This window comes from Stegodyphus dumicola, chromosome 11 (genome assembly GCF_044657685.1).
Source record: "Stegodyphus dumicola isolate Sdum_Otavi_A_Nest chromosome 11, ASM4465768v1".
NCBI lineage: Eukaryota > Metazoa > Arthropoda > Arachnida > Araneae > Eresidae > Stegodyphus > Stegodyphus dumicola.
In genome coordinates, this window is record NC_140778.1 from 5,376,963 (window position 1) to 5,392,253 (window position 15,291).

The 15,291-nt window shown below is 32.6% G+C and overlaps 1 pseudogene across 1 annotated transcript in view; it reads left to right on the forward strand.

The window, feature by feature from the left end:
- Positions 1-15,291, forward strand: part of LOC146993764 (uncharacterized) — a 299,602-nt pseudogene that overhangs the window by 242,553 nt on the left and 41,758 nt on the right. The gene's annotated exons all lie outside the window — the stretch shown is intronic.

Consider the following 15,291-nt stretch of genomic DNA (forward strand, 5'->3'; position numbering starts at 1 on the left):
TGCAATTTTTTTGGAAAGGAAGGAAAAAGGCGCACGTGTATCTTTCAATAGTAAACCAAGCAGAAAAATTGTTCGAAACAGTAGTTCGTGTGAGACAAATGATGTGTGATATGGGCCTTACGGATCAAAAATTGCTTAAAAAAAAATAAAAAAAAAAAAAAAAAAAAAAAAAAGACCTAAGGACTATAAAATATCTGTTAACCTAACTTACTGTCTTTAACAATACAGCTTTTTTATACATATCACCTTCTGATTTTGGCTACACTTCGTATGTTGGATTTCATGATGATGTGTGATATCATGATAACGTATGTTGGATTTCATGATGATAGCCACAAAAGGAGAAATTTCTGAAAAGTCTATGATAAAATTAACTGTTTTGAATACCATAATTGAAATTAACTGCAAATTGTCCTTATATTCTGAACAAAAACATCGAGCTTTGAGCATAGCGTTTGCACTCTTTGCCTTAATGAACAATTCTTGTTTCTGAAGAATTGTCATCATAATTGGGTAAAAAATTGTCTGTAGCTCTATGTCACTCAAATTAAGCTGACGAAAACATAGATCAAAGTTAAAAATTCAGGCAGTTGTCTTAAAGAGACGTGTGGTAATTTGCAAGTATCAAAGAAGTTATTTTAGATAAAGCTTTAAAAGAGTAAGGAGTCTTCAATTGAAAATTAAATTTGTTCATTATGTTTTAATTATCACATAAAATCAATTTCAAACAATGCCCTAAAAGTACTCCTTTTCTGAAAGCTATACCAGTATGTTACACAGACAATCAGAAAAGAAATGCCATTGGGGTTTTCTAACTTTATTATTATCATATACAGTTTTAAAACAAAATTATTTCATTTGCACTTTAAATAGCTAATATGCCGAAAACATGGTTAGTAACTTCGCTTATAATAAATGGATTATATTCGGTTACAATAACTATTAATTTTTAAATAAAATACAACAAAAGAAACTGTTAGTAAACCGCACATTAAGCAACATAAAATCAAGATCACTGTATTTAAATAAAAATAAACAATATATTCAAATGTTTTCTGGCAGCCACATAGAACGATTCTAAGGAAAACTCTGAAAATGCCCGTGAAGCAAGCCTACTTGCCAGTATTTCAAGCGAGGGCAGATTTCAAGGTTTGCAGTCTTAACCACCAGTGGGAATGAATTGCTATGAATGGGGTCTAGTGCAGGTGTTCTCAAAAATAACTAGGGTTAGGTTTTATCATCCCTAACCTAAACATTTGCAAAGAAGGCATTAAACATCATTATTCTTCGACAGCAGTATTACATAATCCAAAATTAACTTTTTGAAAAACACTACTATCTCTAACATCACTAACCAACTTCAAATTCCTAAAGGCGTCCAACAAATCTAACTCAATGCCTTCAGAGGATGAGTCTTTCTCTCCAATGTCAATACTGACTCCCTTATCATGTCTCCATGTTTCATTGAGATCTAAGCAAGCAATATTCTGCTTTGTCACCATTTTTTTCTTTTCTTTTCGTCTAATATTCTTAAGATCATTTTTTAGCCGTTTGACCGCGGATGTTAAAATGGCTTTCACAAGAAGATTTTCCATATTTTCTGATTTTTTCTTCTTAACATAGTAAATCATGTCTGAAAGTTCTTCACATTCTCTCTTCCGCTTTCCCATTCTGCTGTAAAGAGAGATAAAACCAGTTAAAATAAAATATCAAACGGATTTTAAGTCGAATACTAATGATCAGCAAACCTTGGACCCTTGCAGCACAACGATGAAATCACCACGTGCAACTGAGAGCAAACTTGCTTTTGCAGGCATTAGGTCTTTCTGCCTGATGACGAAAATTACTGCATAGTGTTTTGCAAGGAGAGTGTTAAATATCAAAATACCAAAAATAAAGTAATTTAATAAATTTAATATATTTATTTACGAAAGTTTCCTGCTGTAGTAAAAATAACATGCTTATATAGAAAATTTTAATTAATTTTAACTTACATACATTTTCTCAACTCCAGGAGTTTTTACGGAAGTTTTCTGTAACGCACAGGGAATAGGGTGTTCATATCGTAAACAGCCTGAATATTCCTTTCCCGGTATTGTTGTATTCCTTTATGTTGCTGTTGTGAATTTAATTTGTTTTATTCTAATAAATACGAAAGGAAATGAAGTCAGCCTTGTGTGGGTGTGGGCTGTTAAATTAAGGTCTCTTAGGTTGCTAGCACTCGTCGGTTTGTTTCGGACGAACAACTGTTTGGAACAATGTTTCTGTCTGGTCACAACAGCGAATAACCATAGATCACTTTGGTGTTAACACAGAGGAAACTAGTTAGTCGCAGCTGATAGCTCACTGGTTGATAAAGAAGAACTTGCAATTTTTTTGGAAAGGAAGGAAAAAGGCGCACGTGTATCTTTCAATAGTAAACCAAGCAGAAAAATTGTTCGAAACAGTAGTTCGTGTGAGACAAATGATGTGTGATATGGGCCTTACGCTTCAAAAATTGCTTCAAAAAAAAAAAAAAAAAAAAAAAAAAGACTTAAGGACTACAAAATATCTGTTAACCTAACTTACTGTCTTTAACAATACAGCTTTTTTATACATATCACCTTCTGATTTTGGCTACACTTCGTATGTTGGATTTCATGATGATGTGTGATTGATTATAGCCACAAAAGGAGAAATTTCTGAAAAGTCTATGATAAAATTAACTGTTTTGAATACCATAATTGAAATTAACTGCAAATTGTCCTTATATTCTGAACAAAAACATCGAGCTTTGAGCATAGCGTTTGCACTCTTTGCCTTAATGAACAATTCTTGTTTCTGAAGAATTGTCATCATAATTGGGTAAAAAATTGTCTGTAGCTCTATGTCACTCAAATTAAGCTGACGAAAACATAGATCAAAGTTAAAAATTCAGGCAGTTGTCTTAAAGAGACGTGTGGTAATTTGCAAGTATCAAAGAAGTTATTTTAGATAAAGCTTTAAAAGAGTAAGGAGTCTTCAATTGAAAATTAAATTTGTTCATTATGTTTTAATTATCACATAAAATCAATTTCAAACAATGCCCTAAAAGTACTCCTTTTCTGAAAGCTATACCAGTATGTTACACAGACAATCAGAAAAGAAATGCCATTGGGGTTTTCTAACTTTATTATTATCATATACAGTTTTAAAACAAAATTATTTCATTTGCACTTTAAATAGCTAATATGCCGAAAACATGGTTAGTAACTTCGCTTATAATAAATGGATTATATTCGGTTACAATAACTATTAATTTTTAAATAAAATACAACAAAAGAAACTGTTAGTAAACCGCACATTAAGCAACATAAAATCAAGATCACTGTATTTAAATAAAAATAAACAATATATTCAAATGTTTTCTGGCAGCCACATAGAACGATTCTAAGGAAAACTCTGAAAATGCCCGTGAAGCAAGCCTACTTGCCAGTATTTCAAGCGAGGGCAGATTTCAAGGTTTGCAGTCTTAACCACCAGTGGGAATGAATTGCTATGAATGGGGTCTAGTGCAGGTGTTCTCAAAAATAACTAGGGTTAGGTTTTATCATCCCTAACCTAAACATTTGCAAAGAAGGCATTAAACATCATTATTCTTCGACAGCAGTATTACATAATCCAAAATTAACTTTTTGAAAAACACTACTATCTCTAACATCACTAACCAACTTCAAATTCTTAAAAGCGTCCACCAAATCTAACGCAGTGCCTTCAGAGGATGAGTCTTTCTCTCCAATGTCAATACTGACTCCCTTGTAATGTCTCCACGTTTCATTGAGATCTAAGCAAGCAATATTCTGCTTTGTCACCATTTTTTTATTTTCTTTTCGTCTAATATTCTTAAGATCATTTTTTAGCCGTTTGACAGCGGATGTTAAAATGGCTTTCACAAGAAGATTTTCCATATTTTCTGATTTTTTCTTCTTAACATAGTAAATCATGTCTGAAAGTTCTTCACATTCTCTCTTCCGCTTTCCCATTCTGCTGTAAAGAGAGATAAAACCAGTTAAAATAAAATATCAAACGGATTTTAAGTCGAATACTAATGATCAGCAAACCCTGGACGCTTGCAGCACAACGATGAAATCAACACGTGCGACTGAGAGCAAACTTGCTTTTGCAGGCGTTAGGTCTTTCTGCCTGATGACGAAAATTACTGCATAGTGTTTTGCAAGGAGAGTGTTAAATATCAAAATACCAAAAATAAAGTAATTCAATAAATTTAATATACTTATTTACGAAAGTTTCCTGCTGTAGTAAAAATAACATGCTTATATAGAAAATTTTAATTAATTTTAACTTACATACATTTTCTCAACTCCAGGAGTTTTTACGGAGTTTTCTGTAAAGCACAGGGAATAGGGCGTTCATATCGTAAACAGCCTGAATATTCCTTTCCCGGTATTGTTGTATTCCTTTATGTTGCTGTTGTGAATTTAATTTGTTTTATTCTAATAAATACGAAAGGAAATGAAGTCAGCCTTGTGTGGGTGTGGGCTGTTAAATTAAGGTCTCTTAGGTTGCTAGCACTCGTCGGTTTGTTTCGGACGAACAACTGTTTGGAACAATGTTTCTGTCTGGTCACAACAGCGAATAACCATAGATCACTTTGGAGTTAACACAGAGGAAACTAGTTAGTCGCAGCTGATAGCTCACTGGTTCAAAAAGAAGAACTTGCAATTTTTTTGGAAAGGAAGGAAAAAGGCGCACGTGTATCTTTCAATAGTAAACCAAGCAGAAAAATTGTTCGAAACAGTAGTTCGTGTGAGACAAATGATGTGTGATATGGGCCTTACGGATCAAAAATTGCTTAAAAAAAAATAAAAAAAAAAAAAAAAAAAAAAAAGACCTAAGGACTATAAAATATCTGTTAACCTAACTTACTGTCTTTAACAATACAGCTTTTTTATACATATCACCTTCTGATTTTGGCTACACTTCGTATGTTGGATTTCATGATGATGTGTGATTGATTATAGCCACAAAAGGAGAAATTTCTGAAAAGTCTATGATAAAATTAACTGTTTTGAATACCATAATTGAAATTAACTGCAAATTGTCCTTATATTCTGAACAAAAACATCGAGCTTTGAGCATAGCGTTTGCACTCTTTGCCTTAATGAACAATTCTTGTTTCTGAAGAATTGTCATCATAATTGGGTAAAAAATTGTCTGTAGCTCTATGTCACTCAAATTAAGCTGACGAAAACATAGATCAAAGTTAAAAATTCAGGCAGTTGTCTTAAAGAGACGTGTGGTAATTTGCAAGTATCAAAGAAGTTATTTTAGATAAAGCTTTAAAAGAGTAAGGAGTCTTCAATTGAAAATTAAATTTGTTCATTATGTTTTAATTATCACATAAAATCAATTTCAAACAATGCCCTAAAAGTACTCCTTTTCTGAAAGCTATACCAGTATGTTACACAGACAATCAGAAAAGAAATGCCATTGGGGTTTTCTAACTTTATTATTATCATATACAGTTTTAAAACAAAATTATTTCATTTGCACTTTAAATAGCTAATATGCCGAAAACATGGTTAGTAACTTCGCTTATAATAAATGGATTATATTCGGTTACAATAACTATTAATTTTTAAATAAAATACAACAAAAGAAACTGTTAGTAAACCGCACATTAAGCAACATAAAATCAAGATCACTGTATTTAAATAAAAATAAACAATATATTCAAATGTTTTCTGGCAGCCACATAGAACGATTCTAAGGAAAACTCTGAAAATGCCCGTGAAGCAAGCCTACTTGCCAGTATTTCAAGCGAGGGCAGATTTCAAGTTTGCAGTCTTAACCACCTGTGGGAATGAATTGCTATGAATGGGGTCTAGTGCAGGTGTTCTCAAAAATAAGTAGGGTTAGGTTTTATCATCCCTAACCTAAACATTTGCAAAGAAGGCATTAAACATCATTATTCTTCGACAGCAGTATTACATAATCCAAAATTAACTTTTTGAAAAACACTACTATCTCTAACATCACTAACCAACTTCAAATTCCTAAAGGCGTCCACGAAATCTAACTCAGTGCCTTCAGAGGATGAGTCTTTCTCTCCAATGTCAATACTGACTCCCTTATCATGTCTCCACGTTTCATTGAGATCTAAGCAAGCAATATTCTGCTTTGTCACCATTTTTTTCTTTTCTTTTCGTCTAATATTCTTAAGATCATTTTTTAGCCGTTTGACCGCGGATGTTAAAATGGCTTTCACAAGAAGATTTTCCATATTTTATGATTTTTTCTTCTTAACATAGTAAATCATGTCTGAGAGTTCTTCACATTCTCTCTTCCGCTTTCCCCTTCTGCATCAAAGAGGGATAAAAGCAGTTAAAATAAAATATCAAACGGATTTTAAGTCGAATACCAATGATCAGCAAACCCTGGACGCTTGCAGCACAACGATGAAATCACCACGTGCGACTGAGAGCAAACTTGCTTTTGCAGGCGTTAGGTCTTTCTGCCTGATGACGAAAATTACTGCATAGTGTTTTGCAAGGAGAGTGTTAAATATCAAAATACCAAAAATAAAGTAATTCAATAAATTTAATATATTTATTTACGAAAGTTTCCTGCTGTAGTAAAAATAACATGCTTATATAGAAAATTTTAATTAATTTTAACTTACATACATTTTCTCAACTCCAGGAGTTTTTACGGAGTTTTCTGTAAAGCACAGGGAATAGGGCGTTCATATCGTAAACAGCCTGAATATTCCTTTCCCGGTATTGTTGTATTCCTTTATGTTGCTGTTGTGAATTTAATTTGTTTTATTCTAATAAATACGAAAGGAAATGAAGTCAGCCTTGTGTGGGTGTGGGCTGTTAAATTAAGGTCTCTTAGGTTGCTAGCACTCGTCGGTTTGTTTCGGACGAACAACTGTTTGGAACAATGTTTCTGTCTGGTCACAACAGCGAATAACCATAGATCACTTTGGTGTTAACACAGAGGAAACTAGTTAGTCGCAGCTGATAGCTCACTGGTTCAAAAAGAAGAACTTGCAATTTTTTTGGAAAGGAAGGAAAAAGGCGCACGTGAATCTTTCAATAGTAAACCAAGCAGAAAAATTGTTCGAAACAGTAGTTCGTGTGAGACAAATGATGTGTGATATGGGCCTTACGGATCAAAAATTGCTTTAAAAAAAAAAAAAAAAAAAAAAAAAAAAGACCTAAGGACTATAAAATATCTGTTAACCTAACTTACTGTCTTTAACAATACAGCTTTTTTATACATATCACCTTCTGATTTTGGCTACACTTCGTATGTTGGAATTCATGATGATGTGTGATTGATTATAGCCACAAAAGGAGAAATTTCTGAAAAGTCTATGATAAAATTAACTGTTTTGAATACCATAATTGAAATTAACTGCAAATTGTCCTTATATTCTGAAGAAAAACATCGAGCTTTGAGCATAGCGTTTGCACTCTTTGCCTTAATTAACAATTCTTGTTTCTGAAGAATTGTCATCATAATTGGGTAAAAAATTGTCTGTAGCTCTATGTCACTCAAATTAAGCTGACGAAAACATAGATCAAAGTTAAAAATTCAGGCAGTTGTCTTAAAGAGACGTGTGGTAATTTGCAAGTATCAAAGAAGTTATTTTAGATAAAGCTTTAAAAGAGTAAGGAGTCTTCAATTGAAAATTAAATTTGTTCATTATGTTTTAATTATCACATAAAATCAATTTCAAACAATGCCCTAAAAGTACTCCTTTTCTGAAAGCTATACCAGTATGTTACATAGACAATCAGAAAAGAAATGCCATTGGGGTTTTCTAACTTTATTATTATCATATACAGTTTTAAAACAAATTTGTTTCATTTGCACTTTAAATAGCTAATATGCCGAAAACATGGTTAGTAACTTCGCTTATAATAAATGGATTATATTCGGTTACAATAACTATTAATTTTTAAATAAAATACAACAAAAGAAACTGTTAGTAAACCGCACATTAAGCAACATAAAATCAAGATCACTGTATTTAAATAAAAATAAACAATATATTCAAATGTTTTCTGGCAGCCACATAGAACGATTCTAAGGAAAACTCTGAAAATGCCCGTGAAGCAAGCCTACTTGCCAGTATTTCAAGCGAGGGCAGATTTCAAGTTTGCAGTCTTAACCACCTGTGGGAATGAATTGCTATGAATGGGGTCTAGTGCAGGTGTTCTCAAAAATAAGTAGGGTTAGGTTTTATCATCCCTAACCTAAACATTTGCAAAGAAGGCATTAAACATCATTATTCTTCGACAGCAGTATTACATAATCCAAAATTAACTTTTTGAAAAACCCTACTATCTCTAACATCACTAACCAACTTCAAATTCCTAAAAGCTTCCACCAAATCTAACTCAGTGCCTTCAGAGGATGAGTCTTTCTCTCCAATGTCAATACTGACTCCCTTATCATGTCTCCATGTTTCATTGAGATCTAAGCAAGCAATATTCTGCTTTGTCACCATTTTTTTCTTTTCTTTTCGTCTAATATTCTTAAGATCATTTTTTAGCCGTTTGACCGCGGATGTTAAAATGGCTTTCACAAGAAGATTTTCCATATTTTCTGATTTTTTCTTCTTAACATAGTAAATCATGTCTGAAAGTTCTTCACATTCTCTCTTCCGCTTTCCCATTCTGCATCAAAGAGAGATAAAAGCAGTTAAAATAAAATATGAAACGGATTTTAAGTCGAATACCAATGATCAGCAAACACTAGACACTTGCAGCACAACGATGAAATCACCACGTGCGACTGAGAGCAAACTTGCTTTTGCAGGCATTAGGTCTTTCTGCCTGATGACGAAAATTACTGCATAGTGTTTTGCAAGGAAAGTGTTAAATATCAAAATACCAAAAATAAAGTAATTCAATAAATTTAATATATTTATTTACGAAAGTTTCCTGCTGTAGTAAAAATAACATGCTTATATAGAAAATTTTTATTAATTTTAACGTACATACATTTTCTCAACTCCAGGAGTTTTTACGGAGTTTTCTGTAAAGCACAGGGAATAGGGCGTTCATATCGTAAACAGCCTGAATATTCCTTTCCCGGTATTGTTGTATTCCTTTATGTTGCTGTTGTGAATTTAATTTGTTTTATTCTAATAAATACGAAAGGAAATGAAGTCAGCCTTGTGTGGGTGTGGGCTGTTAAATTAAGGTCTCTTAGGTTGCTAGCACTCGTCGGTTTGTTTCGGACGAACAACTGTTTGGAACAATGTTTCTGTCTGGTCACAACAGCGAATAACCATAGATCACTTTGGTGTTAACACAGAGGAAACTAGTTAGTCGCAGCTGATAGCTCACTGGTTCAAAAAGAAGAACTTGCAATTTTTTTGGAAAGGAAGGAAAAAGGCGCACGTGTATCTTTCAATAGTAAACCAAGCAGAAAAATTGTTCGAAACAGTAGTTCGTGTGAGACAAATGATGTGTGATATGGGCCTTACGGATCAAAAATTGCTTAAAAAAAAAAAAAAAAAAAAAAAAAAAAAGACCTAAGGACTATAAAATATCTGTTAACCTAACTTACTGTCTTTAACAATACAGCTTTTTTATACATATCACCTTCTGATTTTGGCTACACTTCGTATGTTGGAATTCATGATGATGTGTGATTGATTATAGCCACAAAAGGAGAAATTTCTGAAAAGTCTATGATAAAATTAACTGTTTTGAATACCATAATTGAAATTAACTGCAAATTGTCCTTATATTCTGAAGAAAAACATCGAGCTTTGAGCATAGCGTTTGCACTCTTTGCCTTAATTAACAATTCTTGTTTCTGAAGAATTGTCATCATAATTGGGTAAAAAATTGTCTGTAGCTCTATGTCACTCAAATTAAGCTGACGAAAACATAGATCAAAGTTAAAAATTCAGGCAGTTGTCTTAAAGAGACGTGTGGTAATTTGCAAGTATCAAAGAAGTTATTTTAGATAAAGCTTTAAAAGAGTAAGGAGTCTTCAATTGAAAATTAAATTTGTTCATTATGTTTTAATTATCACATAAAATCAATTTCAAACAATACCCTAAAAGTACTCCTTTTCTGAAAGCTATACCAGTATGTTACACAGACAATCAGAAAAGAAATGCCATTGGGGTTTTCTAACTTTATTATTATCATATACAGTTTTAAAACAAAATTATTTCATTTTACTTTAAATAGCTAATATGCCGAAAACATGGTTAGTAATTTCGCTTATAATAAATGGATTATATTCGGTTACAATAACTATTAATTTTTAAATAAAATACAACAAAAGAAACTGTTAGTAAACCGCACATTAAGCAACATAAAATCAAGATCACTGTATTTAAATAAAAATAAACAATATATTCAAATGTTTTCTGGCAGCCACATAGAACGATTCTAAGGAAAACTCTGAAAATGCCCGTGAAGCAAGCCTACTTGCCAGTATTTCAAGCGAGGGCAGATTTCAAGGTTTGCAGTCTTAACCACCAGTGGGAATGAATTGCTATGAATGGGGTCTAGTGCAGGTGTTCTCAAAAATAACTAGGGTTAGGTTTTATCATCCCTAACCTAAACATTTGCAAAGAAGGCATTAAACATCATTATTCTTCGACAGCAGTATTACATAATCCAAAATTAACTTTTTGAAAAACACTACTATCTCTAACATCACTAACCAACTTCAAATTCCTAAAGGCGTCCAACAAATCTAACTCAATGCCTTCAGAGGATGAGTCTTTCTCTCCAATGTCAATACTGACTCCCTTATCATGTCTCCATGTTTCATTGAGATCTAAGCAAGCAATATTCTGCTTTGTCACCATTTTTTTCTTTTCTTTTCGTCTAATATTCTTAAGATCATTTTTTAGCCGTTTGACCGCGGATGTTAAAATGGCTTTCACAAGAAGATTTTCCATATTTTCTGATTTTTTCTTCTTAACATAGTAAATCATGTCTGAAAGTTCTTCACATTCTCTCTTCCGCTTTCCCATTCTGCTGTAAAGAGAGATAAAACCAGTTAAAATAAAATATCAAACGGATTTTAAGTCGAATACTAATGATCAGCAAACCTTGGACCCTTGCAGCACAACGATGAAATCACCACGTGCAACTGAGAGCAAACTTGCTTTTGCAGGCATTAGGTCTTTCTGCCTGATGACGAAAATTACTGCATAGTGTTTTGCAAGGAGAGTGTTAAATATCAAAATACCAAAAATAAAGTAATTTAATAAATTTAATATATTTATTTACGAAAGTTTCCTGCTGTAGTAAAAATAACATGCTTATATAGAAAATTTTAATTAATTTTAACTTACATACATTTTCTCAACTCCAGGAGTTTTTACGGAAGTTTTCTGTAACGCACAGGGAATAGGGTGTTCATATCGTAAACAGCCTGAATATTCCTTTCCCGGTATTGTTGTATTCCTTTATGTTGCTGTTGTGAATTTAATTTGTTTTATTCTAATAAATACGAAAGGAAATGAAGTCAGCCTTGTGTGGGTGTGGGCTGTTAAATTAAGGTCTCTTAGGTTGCTAGCACTCGTCGGTTTGTTTCGGACGAACAACTGTTTGGAACAATGTTTCTGTCTGGTCACAACAGCGAATAACCATAGATCACTTTGGTGTTAACACAGAGGAAACTAGTTAGTCGCAGCTGATAGCTCACTGGTTGATAAAGAAGAACTTGCAATTTTTTTGGAAAGGAAGGAAAAAGGCGCACGTGTATCTTTCAATAGTAAACCAAGCAGAAAAATTGTTCGAAACAGTAGTTCGTGTGAGACAAATGATGTGTGATATGGGCCTTACGCTTCAAAAATTGCTTCAAAAAAAAAAAAAAAAAAAAAAAAAAAAGACTTAAGGACTACAAAATATCTGTTAACCTAACTTACTGTCTTTAACAATACAGCTTTTTTATACATATCACCTTCTGATTTTGGCTACACTTCGTATGTTGGATTTCATGATGATGTGTGATTGATTATAGCCACAAAAGGAGAAATTTCTGAAAAGTCTATGATAAAATTAACTGTTTTGAATACCATAATTGAAATTAACTGCAAATTGTCCTTATATTCTGAACAAAAACATCGAGCTTTGAGCATAGCGTTTGCACTCTTTGCCTTAATGAACAATTCTTGTTTCTGAAGAATTGTCATCATAATTGGGTAAAAAATTGTCTGTAGCTCTATGTCACTCAAATTAAGCTGACGAAAACATAGATCAAAGTTAAAAATTCAGGCAGTTGTCTTAAAGAGACGTGTGGTAATTTGCAAGTATCAAAGAAGTTATTTTAGATAAAGCTTTAAAAGAGTAAGGAGTCTTCAATTGAAAATTAAATTTGTTCATTATGTTTTAATTATCACATAAAATCAATTTCAAACAATGCCCTAAAAGTACTCCTTTTCTGAAAGCTATACCAGTATGTTACACAGACAATCAGAAAAGAAATGCCATTGGGGTTTTCTAACTTTATTATTATCATATACAGTTTTAAAACAAAATTATTTCATTTGCACTTTAAATAGCTAATATGCCGAAAACATGGTTAGTAACTTCGCTTATAATAAATGGATTATATTCGGTTACAATAACTATTAATTTTTAAATAAAATACAACAAAAGAAACTGTTAGTAAACCGCACATTAAGCAACATAAAATCAAGATCACTGTATTTAAATAAAAATAAACAATATATTCAAATGTTTTCTGGCAGCCACATAGAACGATTCTAAGGAAAACTCTGAAAATGCCCGTGAAGCAAGCCTACTTGCCAGTATTTCAAGCGAGGGCAGATTTCAAGGTTTGCAGTCTTAACCACCAGTGGGAATGAATTGCTATGAATGGGGTCTAGTGCAGGTGTTCTCAAAAATAACTAGGGTTAGGTTTTATCATCCCTAACCTAAACATTTGCAAAGAAGGCATTAAACATCATTATTCTTCGACAGCAGTATTACATAATCCAAAATTAACTTTTTGAAAAACACTACTATCTCTAACATCACTAACCAACTTCAAATTCTTAAAAGCGTCCACCAAATCTAACGCAGTGCCTTCAGAGGATGAGTCTTTCTCTCCAATGTCAATACTGACTCCCTTGTAATGTCTCCACGTTTCATTGAGATCTAAGCAAGCAATATTCTGCTTTGTCACCATTTTTTTATTTTCTTTTCGTCTAATATTCTTAAGATCATTTTTTAGCCGTTTGACAGCGGATGTTAAAATGGCTTTCACAAGAAGATTTTCCATATTTTCTGATTTTTTCTTCTTAACATAGTAAATCATGTCTGAAAGTTCTTCACATTCTCTCTTCCGCTTTCCCATTCTGCTGTAAAGAGAGATAAAACCAGTTAAAATAAAATATCAAACGGATTTTAAGTCGAATACTAATGATCAGCAAACCCTGGACGCTTGCAGCACAACGATGAAATCACCACGTGCGACTGAGAGCAAACTTGCTTTTGCAGGCGTTAGGTCTTTCTGCCTGATGACGAAAATTACTGCATAGTGTTTTGCAAGGAGAGTGTTAAATATCAAAATACCAAAAATAAAGTAATTCAATAAATTTAATATACTTATTTACGAAAGTTTCCTGCTGTAGTAAAAATAACATGCTTATATAGAAAATTTTAATTAATTTTAACTTACATACATTTTCTCAACTCCAGGAGTTTTTACGGAGTTTTCTGTAAAGCACAGGGAATAGGGCGTTCATATCGTAAACAGCCTGAATATTCCTTTCCCGGTATTGTTGTATTCCTTTATGTTGCTGTTGTGAATTTAATTTGTTTTATTCTAATAAATACGAAAGGAAATGAAGTCAGCCTTGTGTGGGTGTGGGCTGTTAAATTAAGGTCTCTTAGGTTGCTAGCACTCGTCGGTTTGTTTCGGACGAACAACTGTTTGGAACAATGTTTCTGTCTGGTCACAACAGCGAATAACCATAGATCACTTTGGAGTTAACACAGAGGAAACTAGTTAGTCGCAGCTGATAGCTCACTGGTTCAAAAAGAAGAACTTGCAATTTTTTTGGAAAGGAAGGAAAAAGGCGCACGTGTATCTTTCAATAGTAAACCAAGCAGAAAAATTGTTCGAAACAGTAGTTCGTGTGAGACAAATGATGTGTGATATGGGCCTTACGGATCAAAAATTGCTTAAAAAAAAATAAAAAAAAAAAAAAAAAAAAAAAAGACCTAAGGACTATAAAATATCTGTTAACCTAACTTACTGTCTTTAACAATACAGCTTTTTTATACATATCACCTTCTGATTTTGGCTACACTTCGTATGTTGGATTTCATGATGATGTGTGATTGATTATAGCCACAAAAGGAGAAATTTCTGAAAAGTCTATGATAAAATTAACTGTTTTGAATACCATAATTGAAATTAACTGCAAATTGTCCTTATATTCTGAACAAAAACATCGAGCTTTGAGCATAGCGTTTGCACTCTTTGCCTTAATGAACAATTCTTGTTTCTGAAGAATTGTCATCATAATTGGGTAAAAAATTGTCTGTAGCTCTATGTCACTCAAATTAAGCTGACGAAAACATAGATCAAAGTTAAAAATTCAGGCAGTTGTCTTAAAGAGACGTGTGGTAATTTGCAAGTATCAAAGAAGTTATTTTAGATATAGCTTTAAAAGAGTAAGGAGTCTTCAATTGAAAATTAAATTTGTTCATTATGTTTTAATTATCACATAAAATCAATTTCAAACAATGCCCTAAAAGTACTCCTTTTCTGAAAGCTATACCAGTATGTTACACAGACAATCAGAAAAGAAATGCCATTGGGGTTTTCTAACTTTATTATTATCATATACAGTTTTAAAACAAAATTATTTCATTTGCACTTTAAATAGCTAATATGCCGAAAACATGGTTAGTAACTTCGCTTATAATAAATGGATTATATTCGGTTACAATAACTATTAATTTTTAAATAAAATACAACAAAAGAAACTGTTAGTAAACCGCACATTAAGCAACATAAAATCAAGATCACTGTATTTAAATAAAAATAAACAATATATTCAAATGTTTTCTGGCAGCCACATAGAACGATTCTAAGGAAAACTCTGAAAATGCCCGTGAAGCAAGCCTACTTGCCAGTATTTCAAGCGAGGGCAGATTTCAAGGTTTGCAGTCTTAACCACCAGTGGGAATGAATTGCTATAAATGGGGTCTAGTGCAGGTGTTCTCAAAAATAACTAGGGTTAGGTTTTATCATCCCTAACCTAAACATTTGCAAAGAAGGCATTAAACATCATTATTCTTCGAC